This window comes from Electrophorus electricus, chromosome 16, assembly GCF_041902795.1.
Source record: "Electrophorus electricus isolate QZ-2024a chromosome 16, ASM4190279v1, whole genome shotgun sequence".
Lineage (NCBI taxonomy): Eukaryota > Metazoa > Chordata > Actinopteri > Gymnotiformes > Gymnotidae > Electrophorus > Electrophorus electricus.
Genome location: NC_137512.1, coordinates 4,915,001 through 4,920,855, shown reverse-complemented (window position 1 = coordinate 4,920,855; position 5,855 = coordinate 4,915,001). Strand labels below are relative to the sequence as shown.

Sequence of the window (5,855 nt, the reverse complement as noted above, 5' to 3'; positions counted from 1 at the left end):
GCTAAGAGCCGTGGCCCAGCGTCCTGACTGTGAACCATTCAGAGCACTGGAGGCACTAAGCCCTCCATCCGAGTGCAATTTCCACTCTATTAAATCAACTCCCCGCTGCTCAGGGCTTCGGTAGACTGTCTCCAGCCAGCACTGCCTCCATCTCCTCTCATTTCAGGGCACATATGAACATAATTATTTCCTTAATTACAAACTTTTGCCCCCGACCGCGTGGCCATCTTGAGTATTTTGAAGTGGTGGGTGGCTTTTATTCCTTTCACTGACTGGAGATTGTAAGAGGATAATGGAGTTGTATGCCAGGAGAGGAGATTTCACTGCTCACTCACCCACCCACCCACACACAAGAACACAAACCAAGGCATCATTCTTTATTGGGTGATGGTTTTTGTTACACCATGCTGCCAGCGTAACAACCTACATTCATTGCCTTTCTTCTTTTTTGTTTTTCCTATCTCAGTTTATGTGCGTTTGTGTGTATGTGTGTGTGTATGTGGGCTTGTGTGTGTGCGCATGTGTGTTTACAGATGAGGCATTCCTCGGTTTAGTATTTGTTGTAATTCCCCATTCAATTAGTAAACAGCCTGTGAAATCCTCAACATTCACTTTGATAAATGTCACTCCAGCACGTCTGTCCGCAGTGCACTTACGGAACAGAGATCCGACTGGTACAGGAAAGCAGCACCCACATTCTGTCCTGTGGTTTTTCTCCACCATGTTTCTGTGCTGGATTGATTGTTCCAGAGCTTTATTAAGTATTGATCAGGCTCTGTTTAGAGGAGGATTACATGATCAGAGCAAGGCCTGGGAACGAGCCTGACTCATTCTCTAATTAAACACAGCAGCAGGGATCCAGTGACACCTTGCTGGCAGACAGTGTGGCTGGAGATGATACTTTTGCTGATCACTGCACAATTGCTGCTCTATGGCTGCTTTACGGTTGCTCTATGGGTGGTCTATGTCTGCTCTATGGCAGGTCTTTGACTGCTCTATGGTTGGTCTATAGCTGCTCTATGGCTGTTCCATGACCGCTTTATTGCTGCTCTATGTACACTCTATGTATGCTCTTTTGCTGCTATTTGTACACTCGATGGCTGCTCTATGTATGCTCTATGGCTGCTGAATGTACACTTTATGCATGCTCTATGGCTGCTCTATGCACGCTATATGTATGCTCTACGGCTGCTCTATATATGCTCTATGTACACTATATGGCTTCTCTATGAATGCTCTATGCATGCTCCATGGCTGCTCTATGCACGCTATATGTATGCTCTATGGCTGCTCTATATATGCTCTATGTACACTATATGGCTTCTCTATGAATGCTCTATGCATGCTCCATGGCTGCTCTATGGCTGGTCTGCAGTCTGCTGCTGTTCAGGCTCTGCCTATTTAATTTAGTGTCATGAAGGTGCCACCTGCCCAGGCTGGCTCCAGACTGCCCTCATTTTATTTGAATTATTTTTACAAGCAAAATGTGTGTGTGTGTGTGTGTGTGTGTGTGTGTGTGTGTGTGTGTGTGTGTGTGCGCATGTGTGCGTGTGTGCGTGTGTGCGTGCAGGTTTGGAAGGTTTGGGGTTGCCTAAAACTCGAAACTTGTTTCTCTATGAACTTAATAACGGACTTTTTACTAACTCACTCATAACTCTCTCTCTCTTTTTCTTGCGCTTTCTGTCACACATACCCACGTGTGCACATACTTGCACACACAAATGCAGCCCCACGCCCCCTCATGCATGGGGCAGACAGACTGGGTATAATCAATCCTTCTGGAGGAAATCACAGCACGCATGCTGCTCAACGGCGGCCTGGAAAAATGCAGCATTAGGGGCAGAAGTGTCATTGGCTTGATGAATCACCAGGGGACTAACGATTATGGAGATCGTCATTGACCAGTCATCTGTCTCCATGACTCTTACACTCATTCCCAGGGATCGTAGCTTAGGTTGAACTATTCTCTGTTGTGTGGAGCTCTACACAGCCACCTTCCTGCCTGCTGTTATTGACAGTACTGCTTTAACTTCCGCACAGATGATCAGTGCCATGATGTTTTAGAAGCAGATTTCAAAATATATGGGCATGCACAGATTTAAAGCACAATTAAATCAAACAACAACAACAACAACAATTATGAGTATTATAAGGATGATCATTATAATAATAATAACAACAATAATAATGCTATAACTAATAAAAATAAGAATAATATGCATTTTATAGACATTTTATACACGTTTGATTGCACATAAATGATCTATTTAACAATGTGTAACAGTAGTAATGTTCTACATTTTCTTTCCTTTGTTTATGTTTTTTTATGTTTGGTTTTCACTGGCACATTAAATATTATTTGCCAAAATTCTCTACTACTTAGCTGGAACTAATTATCAACATTTACTGTGCACTCTTCCAAATACATGGTAATGGAGTTTTACAGATTTACACTACACATTTTCCTGTTCAGGTGGTGAAATAGAGTTTATGGTGGGTTTTTATGGCCATGTAAAATATACAGAATAAATCTGTGAAGTACTGGAGAGGCTTTATAATGCTGTTGGCCCTAAATATCCATATTTTAAACATCCACTGGTCTGAAACATAATCAAACCCGAATTTCTCATATTACATCCATTATGTCTTGCCTGCAAAACCAACAGCATTGTGTTTGCTTTTTATTATTTAACAGTAAAAATACAACCTCATATTTATTTGATAAAATGTTTATATTGTACAGTATTTTTAATAACAGCAGCAGCAACATCAATAACAACAAAAAAAGAAAATAAAATGTACATATTTTAAAAGAATAAACATTTTAAAAGATGTGATGTATTTACATACTGTATGACACGCTGTAGTCCTGTGCAGTGTTTTTTGTTTGTTTTGGTTTTGTTTTCGTATTTTTGTGTCTCCAGTCCTTTTTTAATCCAGTAAACAAGACTTGTGGTTACAGGCAAATTTGGAATGAAAAAAAAAGGAGCAGGAATATTCTGTCTTGTTTCTGTCTTCATTTTCAGCTACGCTGCAACACTGCCCTGACATTCATAACTGAGGAGAAGACTCCATTAGATGAAGGGAAATGAATCAGTCTCTAGTGCCCTTTTAGTGCTCTGCTGAAAAACTGGACAGAGGACTCCACATGCAAAAGGTACCATTTGGCATATGCATGCACACTGTAATGGGCCCCATTCAGGTCGTGGTGATCTTGTGAGTACTGCAGAAACCATCTGTGCAAATCTGGAGAGGAACTCTACAGAGGAGTCTAGTTCTTTCAGGCAAAACCTTGTAGTCTATTTATTTAAAAAAATGACTGCATTTTTTTTAAACTTCCAAATCAGAAAGGTTATGCTGAGCAGTCTTCAAAACTAAATGATGTGAACATATATGATATGCAATAGTTTTTTTTTTACATGAAGTCCTGATTTTAAATTTGATGTGAAAGGTGCTTTGAACACTCCTTTGCAACTCCGGTGTGTATCGGATGCCATGAACAAGTTGTTTAAATGGCTTACAGAGTTAAAGACTATGCCAGGCTACTGAGATTTGAATGTTTTTGGTAATCATCTTACTTAAACACCTTTCAGAAGTCTACGATAAGATGTGTCCTAAAATGGAAATTTGGTGAAGGCAATTTGCAACATTTCCAGGCTGTAATTTACTACTGGCACTCAAGTGTTGAATATGAAATTTCACTGCTTGGAAGGTGTTGGTGCAGGTCTATTTTTTTTTAGCTGTATTGTACTTTCACAAAGAGATTATGAACCTATACACACCCAAAGAGGATAGTTATCAGAACAGGTGGTAAGTGTGCCTGTTTAGGTAGCCTGAAGTGCCCCATATTACACACCGGCACTCAGCGGGGAGTACTGGTCTCTACTCGGGCTCTTCAGGTAGAGGACTGAGCAGGCTGCTGATTCAAACCAGCGTTCATGCGGATAACAAAGGTTTGTGATAGGAAAGCGCTGGACATGCTTACAGGGTTGCGGAGACTGTGGTAGGTGGGGAGGACACGGCTTGCCGTGACAGATAATTCCATCGCAGCATTGAGTCTTCGGTGGAGGGGGTGGTGGTGGTGGTGGTGGTGTTGTGCCTCAGCAGCCATATTGGTCCAGGGCCTCTGGACACTGGATTCTGCTCTCACTGGACACCATTCTTCTTACAGAAGAGAGGGAGAGAGAGAGAGAGAGAGAGAGAGAGAGAGAGAGGGGGGTGCGAGAGAGAGAGAGAGAGAGAGAAAGTGTGAAAGATTTGTGAAAAGTGTCAGGGTGTAATAAGAGAAATGAAAGAGAGTGAAGAACATGAGGCAGTAAGTGAGAGGAAGAGAGACAGATGGAGACGGAAAGTCGGGTGAGAATGAGAGGGTGAGCGAGGGAGCAGGAGAGCAAGTGCTGTTGCACTAAAGTCTTTCCTCTGAGCGGGAAAAGGGGCTTTTGTAATGAATGGTCTTTATTCTTTGCACTCGGGCAGTCTGAGAGCTGTCACTTCACAGGCATCAAACGCCGATTCATATGTCATGTGCTTTTCACATAACCCTATGATGAGGGGTGCAGGGTCCCCTGCACTGGGGCAAATGCACAGAGCAACACTTGACGATGATGATGGCTCATTCCACCAATGAATTAACCCATTTTTAAAAAATTATTATGAATATATATATATATATATATATATATATATATATATATATATATATATATATATATATATATATATATATAATTTCTCAAGAATCATATATATATATATGATTCTTGAGAAATTAATACAATTAATAATATAAATTGAAATATTGTGAAAACAACACCATCAGCAATAATTCTTAATAATAATTCTTATTTTTCTTTATAGTCCACCAAAACCATCATACATTCTTTGCAGGAACATCAGGGATGCGTGTTTGCAGTGTACTATGGGAAATTGAATAGTCATCTTTTTGCATTGTCTTTTTCGTTTTGTTTTGTTGTTGTTGTTGTTTTAAATCGATGCGCATCCATAGCGATATTCCGCTCGTGGAGATGGTGTTAGTGTAGCCGGGCTTACAGACAGCGCGCGGTGACAAAAGCTCTCCGCAGCGCCGCGAGCGCGCCGGTCACTTCTCCAGCCCCTGTCCCGCGGCTCGCGTCGCAGAGAGAGAGAGAGAAGTGTTACGGTCCTGCGCCGTATGACACGTGTTTCTGAGTCCGTCTGAGCCAGCGTTTCTTTAGTCCGGGTGTTGGTAACGCAGGGTAGGGTTTGGGTAGTTTAGCGGAGGAATTCCACCCAGATCGAGCTCACTTAGCCAAGTGCGCGCTCAGAAACGGGGCGGAAGGCGTGACTGCGGGGAATCTGCTGCTGTAATCCTGTCATTGCATCGCTGCTGTGCATAAGTTTGGATGCCTGCTGCTGAAGTTTGTCATGCTGTCCGCGACGATGGAAACCTGAAGTGAATCGCTGGAGGTGAGTACTAAGATTATTACCCAGGGGTCTGATCTCGGGTCTTGCAGTGTAGGGAATTTCTCAGACTGGCGTTCGTGCACCGTACTTATTTTGAATAACGCAATCTTACACAGCACGCATAATTCGTCATTGACGAGTTTGCATGAGCTGCGTGCACTTCGGTAACACAATGCATTTTTCTCAAGTGCAGTTGCGTGGATGCTGAACAAACTTGTGCACGATTACGCAGTCTGCTGAGCGCGTTACCCAGACAGGCGCCGAATCTAAACGAGCGTCACTGAATTGTGCTGAAGACTCGCCCCGACACAGCACGGCCATTTCGGCAGTCAGCGATCTGCGATCGGCTGCACAGTCGTCCAGTGACGGAAAACACAGAGTCGAGTACCGCGTACAGCCTGTCTCATTCCCCA

The 5,855-nt window shown here is 42.7% G+C and overlaps 1 protein-coding gene across 3 annotated transcripts in view; it reads left to right on the top strand.

The window, feature by feature from the left end:
* The first annotated feature begins 5,173 nt into the window (after window positions 1-5,173).
* Window positions 5,174-5,855, top strand: part of si:dkey-237h12.3 (teneurin-3) — a 107,987-nt gene continuing 107,305 nt past the window's right edge. For 2 of the 3 annotated variants that reach the window (XM_081698578.1, XM_081698577.1), the window contains exon 1: window positions 5,178-5,445. The gene's annotated coding sequence lies outside the window, so the exon portion shown is untranslated. Of the gene's footprint in view, window positions 5,446-5,855 lie in introns of all 3 variants that reach the window. The other variant, XM_081698579.1, reaches the window with a different exon arrangement.